Raw genomic sequence first — 19,405 nt, forward strand, 5'->3', positions numbered from 1 at the left:
AGAAAAAAAAAAATAATCAAATAACCGTACAATACGAGTGTTCACTGAAATATATCTGCCACGTCGTGTCACATCAGAGGCTTCATGAAATTTCAAATGCCCAAAAATGAATCCTAGATGCTGACGTTTGCACTAACAATGAGAATGCTTCCGGCAGAAAACGAGGAATACTCGACTTGTTTACTGGAAAATGGTTACAAGCAAAAGTGCCTTAATTTTCAAGCTGAGTTTTTGATTTCGGAAAACTGAAATGGGAATCAGAAAATAAGTTACTTAGCAATTATTACCTATTCTAAACGAATACTTTTAGACTTTTCCGTGAAATAACTAAATAGTAAAAAGTTTGTTTCCTTCATGTTGTTTTTTTATATCATTATTTTAACAAAGACTAGATGAGTAATTTATTCTGTCTATTTCATGTTAATGTTGATAAGCCAGTTTATATGTATTCAGCTTCTCTTTGCACTCTATGTTTATAAAAGTCCTCGACAATAGTTTAAGTATTTTTTTAAACATCTTTTATTTTTACAGTTTTTCCTAATAAATAGTTGCCACCATTTAGAGACTTTTTGAAAATTTTCATAAAAAGTGCAGTCGTTTTGAAGTCTCTAGGTACTCAATTTATCCATTTATCATTAAAACTGCACTTTATATTGTTTGTATCATGCAAACATTTGAACGATAGAGTAGTCGTATCATACGACCTGAATGTTCAAATTTTATTCCATTCTCCTATTTTTTGGTCAAGTTATGGGCAGTTCTTCAGTTTTTTTTTTTTTCAGTAATATCCGTGTATAGCTTTGTACAAATCTTTACTTTTGCTTTAGTTAGCTTTTCGTGCCTTCATCGTGCTTCTTTTTTTTTTTCAACTCTTCCTTTTTTAAAGTGTTAGCTGTGTTGCATTTGAGTCCATTTTTTAAAGTGTTTCCCTTGGAAACCTGCAGCTTTCATCCTTCACTATCAAGCAATTAAACAAAAGTAGTAAATCGAGTTAAAAATAAGGAAAACAAGTTTGTTGCTAGGGTGGACCTGTTGTATTCAATGCTTTACGCTTACATTTCGCTTTTTCAAATTTATGTTACAGAATCGATGAATTTCAGAATCAGCTTACCTGTTCGATGATAACAGTTGTTGTTGATATGAATTCTGAAAAGGTTTCCAAGAATTTGCATTAGTTCTTTCATGAACTCATCAGTTTTCTGCATTCTTGTTTAATATGTAAATAAAGTTTAATTTCGAAAATTTTGTCGCACTTTATCTGGTATAATTTTTTTTACCAGCTGCTGTAACACCAATGTTGGTTTGTAGTTTTTGTTTAATGCTATGTTTGGAATTATGTTTGTTATTAGAGTTAAAAATTAGTCGATTATTCTAGAAGTGCTTATAAAACAAAAAATTACCAGTGAATAAAAATATTCAATAAACTAAAGATAAGTAATATTAATACAATATGAGTCAATCTCAACATGGGAAAAAAGAATGCTGGCTACATTGCAGTTATTTATTTCACTATTAAATTTAGTTAGCTGGATAAAATAAGATCAAAGTTAAATAATTTCATAAAGACAAGTTATTTTGAAAATAGGATAAACAATTGTATTTGAAAGTTCAAATTTTTTAATGACAATTATCAAAGAATAAATATGTTTGTGGTCAATAATTAACATTTGCATTCCTAATGTGCAGGAAATCAGCATGCTAGAGCTATTTATTCTGTTTGTTTTTGTTATTAAAAAAAATAAGTGTTTCAAAAGAGGAAAATTGAGTGCTGAAATAAAACTTTAAAATGTTTAACAGTTTTTTTTAGGTATCATTCAATGTTTATTGAATTAGTATCATATCGCATATAGTGTATGAAATATAAACATTGATATAAGCATTATGATATTTATCAATTTTGATTTTCTAAATTTTTTCTTACAGAAAAATTTTCACATTTTTTTCATCGATGATAAAAGAAAGTTTTAAAATGATGAGACAATAATAAATGACTTTCATTCATTCTGTTATGAAACATTAAAACATTTAATCTATCTTATATTAGCTAATGTTATTCTAAGATAATCATGGAATGATTGCTATTGAGTGCTATTAAAACAATAAATGTGTATGAGATAAATTTTCCAGCAGAAAAGTATAAAAATTAATTGTTGAAAATGTAGTTCGTTTATTAAAAAATCTAACGATTAACAAGCATGCAACATGATATATTTTATTAGTTTCATATTATTATATGATAAGTAAATAAGAAATTTCATAATAAGTAAATTGATAAGTAAATAAGAAATTTCATAATAAGTAAATTGATAATTAAATAAGAAATTTCATAATAAGTAAATTGATAAGTAGATAAGAATTTTCATAATAAGTAAATTGATAAGTAAATAAGAAATTTCATAATAAGTAAATTGATAGGTAAATAAGAAATTTCATAATAAGTAAATTGATAAGTAAATAAGAAATTTCATAATAAGTAAATTGATAAGTAAATAAAAAACCTTGTAATAAATAAACTAATAAAAAAGAGAAATTATCTAATATTTCAAAATGAACATGTTTAGTTGATTTTTGCAATAAATGATCACTTTTAGATTTATTCTTCTGCTACTCATATCATATCATATCATATCATATCATATCATATCATATCATATCATTGACAGGTGGCTTTCAGTGTCTTTAATTTTTCTTCTCTGTTAATCAATCATATGAATGATAATGGATCAAAGTGATTGTCTCATCTTTTAAACACTTCTCTTAGCTTAAATTCACCCAAATGTTTCAATTTAACTCAATACTGAATCATTTGCAAATGAAATTATAAACAATATTCTTTGTAGAAAAAAGAATTTTGTAGCAAATTTGCTTCAAAATTTCAATAATATCACTTTCTATTTGAAATATTAAATGCATCTTTTTGCGCTAAAATCCATTTTTAATTTATAATTAACTGTTTTAAGTATTTTACAATAACTGAAACAAATAGTGAAATTTGTTGAGAAGAAGGGAGGATCAGGTCATTTTCTCCAATGCTATTTTATAATTTCCATCCATTTATGTAAAAAAAGTTTTTTCTCGAGAAAAATAGGAGGTGGGAGAAAAAAAAAAAAAAAAAGAGAAATATATATGTCCGTTTCTGGCGATAGCAAAAAAGAAAGTCAACAAGTGATTGATTAGTGTGAATTTTTGTAAATTTTGAATATTAGATCGTCTACGTCTGATTTTATGTTTTAATTTGTTGCATTTTTTTTAAAAAAAAAAAAAAAAGAAAAAAAATTGTTGAACACTAATGAATAATAATACAAACATTCAGGGATGGAGAGATGGGAGATGACACTATGACAAATGATTTAATTTAATTTAATTTTTTTTTTTTTAAACCAACTTGAACTAATTTTGAAAAATGCTCTTTTAGCTTTAATAAATATATGTGAAAAGTTTGAGCATTATTATTTCAACTAATTATTCAATTTATTTTAAAAGTATTTGCTTAATTTTAAACGAAATAAAGATAAATTCATGTTTCTGTCCTCTTTTCGTAACATTCATAAATGCTTTTTGATTTTTCAACCCATTTTTTTTGATGAGGAAATTTAAAGGTTTTAGAATGAGATTTGATTACAAATTGAATAATACATTTCATTTCCTCAAAAGCTCTTTCAAACAGATAAAAGATTAAAGATTTATGCAAGATGGTTAAGCTAAATGATGTAAATATTGAAATGAGAAAAAGTCATCCAAAATTATAATTATTCATTTTCATTTTACACTAATTATAATAGTTAATTTTATTCCCATGAGTTTTAAAATATTTTAAAATGAAATGAATGAAAGCTAAGATTTGTATTAGTTAGATGTATTACTGATACTGATACCAGTTTCATATGATTGAAATTTTTGATGATGGAATAGAAATAAAAGAAGGAAAGTGAAGAAAATTGTGTCTGTCTATAGAGTTAATGATGACTTTGAATTGGCTGCTTTAGCTGGCCTATAATACTTAATCAATCTGAAATAGAATATTCTCTCTCTCTCTCTCTCTCTCTCTCTTTCATTGACAATGAATGAATGTAAGCTAATATCATTTCACCTTCATTCATCCTTTTTCTTATGAAAAAATAAGAAGCCTCATTTATGTTACTAATTTTTCTATCGTTGATCCAATAAGCTAATTTAATTGAAATTCTCGATCACACATCCAAAAAAAAAATACATTTTACATTTTTTTCAAACATTCAATCCTTTTTTTTTTTTTTCCTTTTTTTTCTATAGTATTTAAAAGCTATTATAAAGCTTATGATGTGATTCACGTATTATACACATTTGATTTCTTGTCTTCTAGCAAAACAAAAAAAAAAAAAAAAAAAGAAAAAATAGAAGTTTATGTGAAATTGTTTCTTTTATTTTCATTTATGATTGATCTATCATTTCATTGTTCCATCTTTGTCGGATCAATTTGTCCGAAAAATATTCAATTTAAGATTTCTTATCTCGAGAACAATGATACGTTACTACTAGCAGTTGGGTTCGGTACTTCTACTTCGATTACAGAGTAGAAACGGATAAATCAAACAAATATTGAAAGGATGGGAATGGGAAAGAAAGGGGGCAGAAATGGATGAATGAAATCGGCGCTGTTGGTGCTAACAACGGTTGCGGTGTTGGTATGGTGGTAGGTACCCTTTCCCATTTCCCAGTTTAACTCTTCAAATGTCTTATTCCTTCCATTCATTCTAATTGTTTCTGCTAATATATATATGTGTGTGTAAATAAATTTACATATTATTTTTTGAATGAGAAAAATATATTCAAATTAAACGTTTAAATTTTAATTTAAGTTTTTTTTTTTTTGTTTAATCTTTCAAATGAATCATTTACTACTGTTAATGTCTGTTGTAGATTTGGTAAACAAAATGAACAAATTTTAAAATTTCAATTTAATTAAAATATGTAATTTTGGTTGTAGAATAATTAATTGTTTCGATAATATTTCAGTATATTCTTGTCCAAATTTTGTAATTTTAAAAATCATTGTTGTAGTTGTGTGAAGGATTTTTCACTTTAAATGGCATTTAAAAATCATTTTGTACTATTTCCCATGGAAATTCAGAAATTTTCGCTGATCTGTTGAGGAAGTTTTCAAATAATAATCGGCAGAGCAGATAAATATGTATGTCGCATTAAGAAGATGTTCCAAAAGGAAAAAGAATTTCGATTGTAAATTGAAGTTAATATTATTTGGCATCATTTCATAAATGAAAATTTCAGTAACTGACCGCCAATTTTCTTTTTTTTTTTTTTTTTTTTTTTTTTTTCGGTAACTTTTGTATAATTTAAATTGAGCGAACAATTTTGTGGAAATGTGTAATTCTTGCAAAGTAGAAGAAGTAACTTTCTGAATGACATTCAATGATTTTTTTTTTTTTTTTTCATTCTTTCTTTCTTTCATTCTTTCCTTTGCGAATTTTTATTTGTCAAAATCTTTTTGAACTTCTTTTTGCAATTTGCTTTTGATACATTTTGCTCAGAAGTCTTTTCATAAGATTTACCATTCTTCTTATCTTTCCATCTATCTGTCTTTTTAAAATTCTTAAATTGTGTAAAGTTTGGTATTTTAAATTGAACAAAATTTTAACTTTATGATAATTGAAATGTGATTTGATTGAAGAAGTAGCTATATCGAAAGTAATGTGATACATGATAGGATAGAGAAAATGAAAAGGATACGATTGCTTGTTACTTTGAAAGGAATGATAACATTCTGATCTTCTGATGATATCATTCCATCGAAAGGTTAACACTTCGCATATAAGAGAAGCTTTTCCTCATATTTGCTAGCTTACATTTCTTAAGAAACATTTCAGCACTTAAACTTCTTCCGTTCATTTTGTTTTTATAGTTATCATTTATTTCATCACATTAAATCATTTAGAAATAGCATTCTATCTTTTTAAAATTTTTCATTTTCCTCTCAACAGGTGGCTATTTTCGTTCTTCAATTTTACCAACTTAAATTGGTGACCGACCAGAAGAAGGATTGAAATGAATCTCATATATCCTAGTCCTGCTCTCATTTATTTGATCAGCAATTTTATTTATTTAAATCACTTATTGTCAATACTGATACTAAACTATCTGTCTTTTGTTATTAATTTAATTTATCAATTCGATCATTTTTTGGGATAGGAAAATCTAACGATCGTTAATAAGCATTAATGTGACAGAATTAAAAAGAATAAATAAAGGAAAAACACAGGAATTCGCTAAAGCTTACTAATTTTTCACCTAATTCTTTTCATATCATTTATTTTTCCTTGTGTCTATGCATTTTTCCGGAAAGAATACGGTAAATAATATTTGTTCATCAAAATATTATAGTAAATTCAGGAAAAGGGATAATACCACTCATTTTTATGTCAACCAGTTCAGTTAAATAATCAATCATTTATTTCCTCTTTTTTCTTCAATTGCTACGATGAACTATAATTCATTCTATTCATTACAATAATATTTCCTATACAATACATTCAAATTTAACGTAATTTAACGTAACCTGTCATACAGTTCACGTGAAACTAATAGGACATTTAAAACGTGAAGCATTAGTTTCACGTACATAGCATATATCGGTTACGTTACAATAGTACTTTTACTACGTCAGTTATATTGAAACAATTCTATCTCTATTTTGGTTAACTATTTTCTAGCAAAAATATGTGAGAGATAATATTATCCAAATATTTATCATCAATTATATTTAACAAACAGTAAAGTAAACAAGTAAACAATTTAAGGGACAATTATTAGGAATGAAATAGATAATTCCTAAGAATATATGTTATATATATATATGGATAAAATATGAATGCGCATTTAGTCAGTCATTCAAAAGTGTCGCATTGCACCGCATCACATCGCATCGCATCCTATTATATGCGAACGAATTTGAGGGAAGAAATGATAGAAGGAAGGGTCACACTCAATGGAGGATATTTTGTTTGTCATCGAAATAAAGTGAACACTGCTCGTCGCTCTATTTTGGTGACACCATTTCAAGAAAACACACAATCGCAATAATTATGCATATGTTTGGGAGGAAAGAGGGATGGAATGGATGTGTGATCGATGAAGAATGGTCGAAAACATAAGACAGAGACAATCATCCCCACATTTCGTTTATCATTGCTGTCATTGATGTGATGATGTACATTTACTAATCTCACCATTTATATACATGCTTTTGCATGCATGTGCATGCATATGCATGCAGATGTATGTTTGTGGTTTATCTTTTAGAAGTGTTTTTTTTTTTGCTATATTTTTTTTTGAAATAATTGTTGCAACATTTCAGTGCAGTTATTTTGATATTGAAAAAGCGACAAATTATTAGAGGTATCGGTGTAGAATGGATTTGTTTAGTAGATAAATTTTGATAGCATAAAATTAATTTTGTATGAAAGATTAGACTAAAAACTTTTTGATCATAAAAGCTAACAAAGTTTATAGAAGCATTTTAAGATTATTTCATTCACCGCTATTAAGAATATGTAATTTTACATGAACATTAGTGGTTAGTGTTAGTATTACTTTCAGAAATAAATTAATGTAATTTTAGTGTTAAATTTGATAAGATTTGTATGAATTAATTAAAAAGATTGAGATCATCAATTTTCTTGAACAAGATGATAATGGAAATACTTAGAAGATAATGATAAAGAGACTAATGATTTTAAGTGAGAATGATAATTAGATCGGATAAAATGATTTGAAGAATTTTTAATCTTTTGCAGTTTACTCGTATTATCATCCTAAGCTCTCATCTACAAATATCATTTTGTATTCATTCATTCATTCATTCTTACTGTATTTCAGCATTTGATAACTCTAATGAATAAATAACTTTTGGCTGCTAAAAATTTTGTAAAAAAAAAAAAAAAAAGTTATTTAATTATTCTATTTTGCAGTAAATTGGTCACGGTGGAGGGTTTTATAATCACCAATCAGAAGCAACAGGTTCAGAGACAAGTGAGCACCAAGGTAACAACAGCAGGAGCAACTCATCAACAATGTATCATTCCTGTCACATCGTCTCTTCAAACTGTTTGCGCCAAAAGCATCAGTCAAGGTTTGTGTAAGTTATCATTTTATCAAAAGTCTAATTGTATTCTGTTAAGTGATAAAGATAATGTTACCTTTTTGTCTTATGACTATTCGGATGACATTTATGTTGAATATAGTTCAAGTGAAAAGAGTGATTATTTGTTTTAGTTGCAATTACTATTAAATTTAACACTTTGCTTAATACAAATTTTACTTTAATAATTCTCGTCTATTTCTAATTATGACCAGTTGAAAAGATTGCTATGAAGAAAAAGCAAAAACTGTGTGATATTTAAATTACGATGATATCAATCAATCAGCAATTGTTTTGTAAAAATATTTCAAAAATTTTTATTTTCTTACAACTTATAATGCAATAAGCTTTGCATTATAGATCAAAAAAATTCCTTTTTAAAAAATGTTATTCTATGTCTAGCATTTCCCACATTTCTAATTTCTATTATAAGCGGTTTCTAGCGATAGCTGTTCACGGGAACTCAAAAATTATCTTTGCATGCTATTTTGCCTCTAATGGATATCCGATAACTCTGCCTTGGCTTTTCTATCTATCCGGATACATCTAGCAATCAAAATGGGAAAAAAAAAAATTGAAGAGGAAATCTATTTGTTATTTTGCATTTCTGAGATAAAGATTCTATGAAAATTTACAATCGTCTTTGAACTTTTGAACTCTGAACTCTCCAAATACTCTATGACAAAAAATACTGGAGGTGATATAGCCATCAGTTAAATGGAGTTGGATAAAAGCATTGCATCACAGGGCCGTGAGTTCTCGGCGGGCAATTTTTCAAGAGGTTAAATTGAGTGTGATATTACTCATCTGACTTGGTTTTCCAGTGGTGTAAGGGAGGTGACTTCGGCCATTTGAATTGTGTTTGTAATATTTTGAAACTAGGACTACTATACTGCTCGAATTTCTGGCTAAATATAAGTGAGTTACTTCTTGCGCTCCTTTTTTTTTCACGTGAGTGGTTACGTGTGACATTTATTGTCGACTGTTGATAAAACAAGTATCATATTTAATGTGAATGTCGCTTGCCAATAGCATAGCATTACTTTAAACGGTTTGTAAATTTAAGAGTGACAATGAAGTGACACTTGTTCCATTCCTTATTTCACGATCTTTGTCATTTTATTATGTTTAGTTCGTTTCATTCACTTCCAGATTCACCAATGTCTTTATACATCAAGTTTCTCCAATATTTCATTCATTACACTATTATTATTTGTGTGGGTACAAACTGCCTACAGAAGTTGAACCACTGAGCTACTTATTCTCTGGACGTTTGTATTTCAGGTCCATATTTTGAAACTCTAGATAATAGATAATAGTGACTTAGCCTAATATAATTCTTTTTTCTACAAAGAGTCTTTTCTTTATATATCCGTGTATGTGTTTCTTCTCTCTTGTAGTGGGACTCATCATCATTCAATTATTGAGGAGAGTAAAAGAGAATACAGTACAAGAGTCAATATTACTCTGCGTAAAAAAGGTGATTAGAGTGAAGACGTGCAACAGTGACTTCCTGAGAAACGTAACTTTATTCCATCGTCTAGAATCCTTTTTAATTGATTTCAGCTCACGAGTGTATGTGATAGCTAAGGATCAAATAGGCCAAATTCTTTGTCGTTTTTTTTTTCTGCAGTAATACTGATGAAGTGATCTAGCAGCTTTTTGTTTCTAGCAGCTAGACTCGGTCAAACAGAATAAACAATTTGAGGATTTTCTTTGAAATGTCCAAATGCAGAATAATTTTGAATATCCGTTTACTCAATGTCCTGGCTATTCACAATATTTAAATTAAATCCACTGATAAGAATAATCAAATATAGCAAATGTCCAATGTAACAGCAACATAATAAAGATGAAGTAGGACCAGTATGCTTCAGGCTTTAGAATATAGTGGTTCTAGAAATCCTAGGAACAATGCGATAGTTAATGCAAGTGTCATATGACACTCTATTCAAATCAGCTCGAAATCCAAACTCATTATGTAAACGATTTCATTAGTAAAAAGTATTGAACATCAGCTTATTGCACGGCGTTAGTTATTATTGAAATAGTTATCTTGTTTTTGATGATTGATAGCAGTATTGTTGGCAATCGATGTTATATTCACTCCGTCGTTTACTTAATCTCTAGGAGCTAGAATTTCCGGTAATGATTTTCATTGCGTATGGCATTTAGATAATTATCTTTTCCTGTAATGCCGATAATAGTAATATAACCAATGACAACAGTAATGATGACGATAGGAGAAGTATGATGTTTTATTTTTTAAATTATATCTGGATAAAGAAAGTTTCAGTAAAACGGTAATCGAATTCTCTTATGTGAATCTATCTAGCCATATAAATTAGCAGTAGATCATGAGTTAAACTGATGAGATCGTGTAATCATAATGTGGTACACAAGAAGTTAATATTTCCAGTTTTTCTTTTCAAAATCTTACTGTTCATTCGGACAGTGCTAGAATTTAGGACATTTTTCCATTTATTTGCTTCTTATTTCAATAAAGCTTTCAAATAAAAAATGTGACTTCTAAAAGGAAAATTGCAGATCGTACGGATGAATTATTGGGCACTAATTCCAGTCGATTGAATAACATCCGACTCGTGAAAAAATTAGACAGTTATTCTTTTCTTGAACAAATATCCTGTAGCAAAAACAGGTGCGCATTCATTTTTATGGATTTTATTGTTTTATTGTTTTTATTTATTTTGCTTTAGAATGATTTTTCTTTTGGAAAGTTTAGAAAATTGAAACATGGGACGAAGTGAAGTTATTGGTATCAATCGCTAGGCTTGCTTTTATATAGGTTCTCAGAAATGAAGATAAAGTGAAGCACTTCAGTAATTCTGCTGGATTTTGAAGAAAAACATTAATAGTGTGACAGCACCTGCTGGGAAAAATACGCAGCTTTAAAATGATTAGTAATAATGCACTCTTAGAAAATTTAAACTGGTGTGTACTTTCGAACTAGCTTTATTAGTTTTTCTGGAATATAGTAAAGTTCTGCATTATTCTTGCGCCAAGACCATGAATCACTTAAAAAATTGTCGATTAAAAATTCAAAATTTGGAGTAAGCAGATACCAAAAAAACACAAATCAAACAGGACAGGATTGAATCGTTTAAAGTTAAGTGGAAAAGACAAAAATCCAGTAGTTATCAAAATAAAGACGAAAGAAGTATTAGTTTAAATCAAATAGAAAATGAAAATTAGTGTTTTGAAAGAAATCTAAGGTAATGTAAATAATTAAGTGAAAGGAGGAAAGGGATAGGAATGGAAAAAGGGAGCGGGACGAAGTTGAAATAGGATAAAAGGATGGACGGTTAAGTGAGTAATTTTAATTGTGTAAAACAATTAAATAAAGAACGATTGTTATGAAAAAAGTTGTTGCTAAATTGGAAGTGACGTCAGTAGTTTCCTTTCTAGTCAGAAAATCCCTACTGATTAATTAAATTTTATTATATCTTATAAGCTGGTTTTTGTATAATGTTCGTATTTATTCTATAATAATTTTCTTTCTTCATTATGAAATAATATTTGTTTCACTCTGATTTTCTTTTATCGTCTTTGAATTTGATTTATTTTCATCACTATAAAGTTAAGTTTATTTTCGAAATTAGGATTTTTAATTAGAAATTGCTGAGATTTTGAATTTTTTTGAAGCAATAAAACAAACAGAAGACATCCATTCTCGATGTTCTTTGATAATGGAAGGAAGGAATAACCTTCATTTATTTTGACTACTAATGAATACTAACCCACAAGCACATGCACAGAGGATGATAGCTGGTTATAAAACGATGTAAACAAATCAAAATAAACATTCCAAAATGCCTGCTTATTGATCACCCGACACCTATCCTCTATTGAAACGAACACGTTTCACTCTGTTTCTTTCACTTCTCGTTTCTTTTAAAGGTATTTTGTTTCTATTTTTCTCTCGCACCTTATGAATATGTGTTTTAAATTTTCTTCTTTAAGCAAGCTGAAATATCTAAATTTTCTAGAAAAGTGCATATTTTTATATCATATTGGATTTCTCAATTCTCATTCCAATTTTTAATTCTCCCTTTTCTGCGATCTCTCTTTAGTATCCTTTACGAGCGCATCATTTAATACTCACTCGTTTCCAATGAAAATATTATAATAGCAAACAAAAAAAAAAAAAAAAACTAGCTAAATACTTGATCTCTAAATGGCACTCGTGTTTGTACAAAGAAAGTCCTTCCGTGGATGATATTTTTTCATTTAATTCTCTAGCTGTCTTAACTTTACAAAGTTTTTTTCTTTCCTAATATCGAATTAGGTTTCAGATAAATTAATTTTGGAGCTTTCTTTCTCTAAGTGAAAATTTCCCGTAATATTTCATCATTCTTTAACTTAAATTTAAAAGAAAAATAATTTTACTGCGTCACTTTTTAAAAGTTCAAATCTTATGTGAATCATGAATCTTAGGTGGAAATGTCAAAGAGTGAGAATGTTTTTTCCAGTTCTTGTTCACTGAGAAGTACGAGATTTTGTTGCTTCACCCTTCAAGCGCTCAAAAAAACCAGAAATTATACATTTTTTGAGATCTAGTCCCTGAGGTGCATTACTTATGAAATAGGTAAAAGTTCCTTTTAGTTTTGTGACGTCATTTTTTGGTCTCGTTATGTTTTATTTTGGTGTTCAAATGTTTTACTTAAACTTTAAATTACAAACTCACATTCTCATTCTTCCACTGAAATGAAAAGGTGCTTTCCTTAGCTGTACCCAAACTCTCTCTAATTGGCATGTCTGTACATTTATGTTACTGTATATGCATTCTGAAAGGCACTGATTTCCGTTTTCTTTAATCGGAATGATAATAAAGATAAAACCGGAGTACATTTTTAATTCATATCAAAAAACAAATATTTAAATTAGCTTATAATCTTACTGTATTAGAAGGCATGAACTAATTCTGAGATATGTGTAAAGTAATTTTGTAAATAAAGCAGCAACAGATCATGTTCCAGATATTGTTTCATCCTTTTAAAAAATAATTAAACGTATAACTTTGTTGGTTTTACCGTGTTCAGTGTACTGTTAATTTTAGAAGATGCATTGTCACTTAACCTGAGCACAACAAAGCACAGTAGATGCGATTAATTTACCTCTTGTTTATTTGCAGAAATTTCTGTTAAGTTTTAGAAAAATGATTTGTTATTTTAGAGGGGGAAATCGCAGTGGAATGTACTGAAGTTTATCATTTTATTGATTTCCACTTCTGTTGTCTCATTCTCGTTTCTTCAGTCAACTTCGAATTTTTTTTGTATATTTTTGTTCCTTTTCACTTCTCGAATTTCTTTGGATAATTTTTGTGTTGTATCCCTTTTTGAACCAATTTGGCCATCTATTTGATTCAATTTTTTCTTGCTTCAAGCTTGATTCTTTTATGTCTCCTTAATGAATATGTTGCTAACGTTGCAGCTTATTTTCCAAATTCCTACTGTTTTCATTACTTTTTCACGACTTTAGTAAATTAATGGTCCAACTGATATATCGTTAGTCGATTACATATCGCTTGTAAATAAAATTTTGCTGACATACTAAACCTTAGTCTTGATTAACTTGATGATCATCCAGAGAGTGATTTAACGGAAGTTAAAAAAAAATGGTTTTATTTATTAAATTAACATATGAAGAGGAAGGTCAGTTCTTTGTATAATTTAGTAAGAATAGAACTTTAATTGCTAATATATATGCTTCGTTACTACATTTTTTTTTATTGCTTCTCATCATACCCTCTAAATTTCAGTGGTAAATTCTTTCCCATTTTGGAACTAAGATTACTCTATGAGGAATCATTAGAGCATAAGAATTTACATTAAATCAGTTGAGTGTTGGAGAGGAAGCTTTGTGTGGCACTACATCTATTTCATCGTGTAAATGAATTCTCATCAAATTGCCTCAATGAAACGATGAGGGAAGGGTAATAGAAATTTTGTTTCTATGCATCCAGTTTCTATTCTCGTTCCCCTTACATTTCGATTAGTTCTTCCTCTATATTTTTAGCACAAACTTTTCTCACTAATTAAGATTGCTTTCTATTGAAGGAGTTTGAGCTTATATTCATTCCTTTTTAAATTATTCTCAAAGTATACTTCTTTCATCATCTTTATATTTACTCTTATCTTTTTTTCATCTGATATTTCTCATCTCCGAAACTTTTATGTGGAAGAAAATTATAACTGCTAGAACATTATTCAGAGTTTTTTTTTTATTGGATAATATTGGATAGTTTTTTTTTTTTTTTTTATTGGATAATAGTGTAATAAAAGAGTATAGCGTTCAAAATATTAAAATACATAGTAAGGAAGCATTAAGATGAGTGATAGTTAAAGTCATATTTTTAATCAGGCATGGCAATTTTTAGAGTTAATAGATATTTTGTCGGTTATGATTATTTTAGATAATTTTGTGCGGAATGACCAGTGGTGCATTAGAAAGGGAAGTTGATTTAATTCTTTCGGTAGATTGATTCGTAAATTTCAGTTGTTATGTATCATGGAATGAACGATAGTTAAACCACAGATAGTCATGCATCATGAAAAGGAATGAACGATAGTCATTGTAAAATATTGAAAGGATTAGAATTAGTCAAACCACAAAATATTGAAAGGATTAGAATTAGTCAAACCACAAGAAATGATTATAGTGAGTGATGACCCTGTTAACTTTGATGTAGAGGTCCCGTTTTTCGAGGTCAGTACTAGCATTTCTCCAGGGAATTGTATGACGAGGTTAACGATCAATATAACATTAAACATCATTGAATAGTATTTTAATCATGCAAACATGTGCATGTATTTACTGGTTATGCATACACTCGGTGGTGCTTATTTGTTTTTCTGTTCTGCTTTCGTGCCTTACAAACACTTTCTGTATTGAAGATTGTTGATGTGTCATACTGAAACTAAAAGTTTTGGCTAGAGCTCATTTTTCTTTTAATTGGATTTTATTCGATGTTTTATGACTCTCATTTTCATTTACTCGGGCACTGCATGAAAGAAACTGCTCTGAAAAATGTGACACCTGTGCAAGCATATTTGTCAACAATCATGACAACAAGTCGTTACAAGATTATTCATAATATTAAAGTGAATTCTTAATCCTGTACAGTCTGTTAGGAACGCCATATGATGATGTTTGAAATCCACATCTGTGACGATACTATCATAGTTGAATGGCTGGCAGGGTGAAATTTATTATTATGATTATATAATATATATGAGACGCAGAGTATATCGATGGTTGTCTCGGTTACCAACAAATGTTTATTGTTGAATCGGATTTATAATATATATATATATATATATATATATAGAATTAAATCATGATCCGAAGAATAAAGGAAAAAAAGCAGCCACAGCTCACATGTTCTGAGAAGTAACTTACTGGCATGTATATCATGCACAATCGATATACCAAAACCTCAGACTGAAAACGTGAACGGAAGTTTAATTAGTGCAAATAATTTGAATTAAAAATAAGGTCGTTCGTAAAATAAAGCAAATTTACAGAATAAATTTTTGCAGTTTTTTAATATTCGTTTGTCTGGAAATAGATCTGCAAAGGTGGAAAAGGACAAAAGAGAGAGGATGTGGTGTGGTGCCATAGCTTCTCATGATTTTGAACAATTGCTATTGATATTTGGAATATCAAAATGATTAACTACTTTCGATTTATTAATAATCCTTACCTCTTGTTCTTTCATTTAATATTTTCTTTTCTAAAGTTGAAAGAAGACCTAGTCCGTTCATATTTCGGCAACTTAATCTATCAGTTCAATTACAGTTCATTCTCATCATTTTCATTGGAAAATGCAAGAGTCAAATGCTATTAAATGAAGTTAAAGCTGATAAAAAGACATAAGTACATTCATCACATATAAATAAATAAACATAAGGGCATTTGATTGGGTACAATTAGTTAAAGAAATTGAAATTGACTAATGAAATAGCATTAAACCATTTGGATGAATTTTACTCCTTAACTAGCTTTTAGGGTAGAGAAGTTTTATACTAAGACTGTAATGAAGTTTCCTCTATTTACCATACTGATTTATCATCTAATCTTGTATTTTCTCATTTTTTTCACTAATTCATTAAACAAATTCGTTAAATTTTTTTTTTCTTCTTTTTTTTCTTTTGGTTGCTGAGTATTTAATATTAGATTACATCTTCAATATTACCGTGATAACCATTTTTTTTTTCACTTAGACAGCATGTGTTCTTTTAAAACATGTTCTCTTCCAAGACCACTTTTATTCACTACCAGGATTACGAGATTTGATGATACCCAGCAGTACAATTCAATTTCATCTATCGTCACTAATCATCCTGAAAATTGGTTGAGTTTTTGAGCGTACAGATAGCATTTACTTGCTCTCTTTTTGATTTCTTGTTTGCTTTTATTGAAACTGGTTTATGTTATGGGTTGTAAATTTATAATTAATTCACAGAGCAACGACATATATTAAGTTTCAACTATTGATCAGTCCTTGATCAGATCTAATACATCTACGCTGTATATACCTTACTACAGAATTATTCCGTCACTGCAGTTGCAGCCGTAAATCCGTTTAAAGCACGTACATTCGAGATCTCTCCCACTATTGTTATCTTTTCAGATGCATTTATTTGTATTATTTTTTTTTTTTAGAAACTTTCTTGCAATGATGGAAAAAAAAATAATGGAAGCTGTAGTGTTGATAAATATCAAGACAGTTTTTGAGAAATGCTTAATGAAATGATGGAAGTACATTCTTTTTTAGATTGATAAGAAAAATTTGTTGGAAATTCTTGGCTTAAGCAGAAAAAAATTTTTTTAAACAAGTGGGCAGTTTTTAACTGAAAATGATATCTAGCGTTCTATACCGTTTTCCGAAACCTCTTCATAAATGAAGCTTGTTCTTTTTGGGAAAAACTTTTATTCTTACTAGTGGTATTTTTTGATTTTCAAATGCCATAGCATCTGTTTCGATCTGATGAAGAAAGAAATTCATCTCTTGAGTTAGTTTGGTTCAGTTAAACGTTTGCCTAGATCTGAACTGAAACTCCAGGGATTTTTAACTAATACGTAGAATTTGATTGATTTCAATTGTGTTTTTTTTTTTTTTTTTTTTTTCGTCCTATCTGAATGGATTTTTCTGGCATATAGTTTGTTTCGTTCATGTACCGGACGGAATTTTTTACATTTTGTTGAGTATTAGCCCGTAAATATGTCATGAATATTAGGATTGTTCATAAAAGCGTTTTACTCGGGGAGTGATTACAATCATGATATATGTATTGTTAATGATGCTAAACATGGTGATGTACTCATATTTCCTTAAATAATTCGTCTATTTACTACTATAGTAATTTTCTCTTTTTTAAAACATTTTTTTGAGCTGGAAGAATGAGCGTTCAAATCCGAACTATTTTGAAGAAATGTTACAGTACATGTTCGTTTTATTTCTTTATGAATCCAGGGCATTTTCAGCAGTTTTAAAATTAAAATCGACGGTGTAGTTGCAAAATTATTAATAGCATGTTATTTTAAAAAATGTTTTAAATTCAAGAAAATGAATTTCATGCAATTGTAAGATTTTCAATCTCTATTAATGGTTGCAATACTTATATTTACCCTGGAAAGCACTGGGCTTATTTATCATCGTTTGTTTTCACTAACTACAAGCAGATGTAAAATGAATATAGGTAAATTTTAACATCGTAATGTGAAGAATCTATGACATCATTTAAGTATACCATTTGCGTCATTTTTCTTTACTGGTGTCATCTAACCCTACAGTTTGACAATTATGAATTCATCCAATCTAGTCGCTGAATGTTTACGTTTTTAAAAGGAGTTGTTCCTTTTTTTTGATAGCGAGCTATTTCTTTTGATTACATGCTGTGTCCTCAGAATGTCTTTTTACCACAGCTGAGGAGAAGTTCTGACTTAATGTAAGGCAACGGAAATGAATATCGTGAAAGACAATTCATTTGGTTGTGCATGCGAAATGTATTTTAACGAGAGAACATCAGTGATGGCAATTTGAACTGTCTACAGATGAGTAAGCATTTAGAGAAAAATAAAGCCCTTGGGGCAATCGTTGCTTTCATTTTTCCAGGAATATTCCTTTTTTTTTTCGGTCCTCATCATCATTTTTATTATTTCAGATTAGTTTCATCTTGTTCTCAATTATTGCCTTAAAGTTATTTTTTTTTTTTTTCCTCAAATATAGAGTTTTCCATCCTTCTGTCCATTCTCAGTTTTGGAGGCAATTCATTATCAGTCATCTTTATCGATTTTTTTCGCTTTCACTTTTCCCTGTGTTATTCATTACCTAACGTTGTTTTGAATTAATATGACAATAAAGGCTTACCAACTTTATCATCTCATTTATCCCCTCTCAAAAACTGAATGGATGGACAGAAGGATGGAACTCTATAGATGTTTAGTTCGAATTAATCTATTAAGATATGGTGCATACATTTACTTCATTAAAAAATTTCCTATTGCTCTTGCGCATAGAAAAGAGTATTTTGTTTAGGAAAAAAATTCTGAAGAAGTTAGTGAAGAATCTAAGTTTCATTTCAGTATGGATATAGAGTATGCGTGTTTAAAATTTTCTGAATGGGAAGCATATGATTATTACAATTGTTTATTTAAAGCCCGTAGTGTTTTAGATATCACATGGTACACTGATTTGATTATTGAGAAATAATGTGAGTGAGAGGGATGGATAATTTAATGTAAATGAAATATTTGCAGAATAATAATACTTTTCTTTCACTGTATTCATAGTGTGTTTTTGTAGATATGTACACTATATCAGTTTTGCATTTTGCGGTATTAATTATTCTATACCTGTTGAAAATTAGAATGTATTTTGTTTCAATCCATCGCCACGATAATAGGCCATTTGACACAAATTGATGAGAACTAGGGACTGCTGTTATAATACAATAGAGTATTTATCATCGAAAATGAAATTGGCCAGACTATCTTGTTAACTTGACGAAGCGGAGTATCGTCACTAATTGTTATTGAAATGTCTAACTTCGTAAATTTAGCCAGAGCTTTTATAGTGATTACTTCTCTTTGTTATCATTAGGATTATGCTCTTATCGAAGTAAAATAATAGCAGCAGAGGGTGTTGTCAGTTGTCACTCCTTTTAAATCTATTCGTTAATTAAGCTTTAACAACTATTTTCTCAATCTTTTCTATAAGGAAAATTTTCTTATTCTGCTTCATATCAC

The sequence above is a fragment of the Brugia malayi genome, assembly GCF_000002995.4.
Source record: "Brugia malayi strain FR3 genome assembly, contig: Bm_v4_Chr2_contig_001, whole genome shotgun sequence".
Taxonomy (NCBI): Eukaryota; Metazoa; Nematoda; class Chromadorea; order Rhabditida; family Onchocercidae; genus Brugia; species Brugia malayi.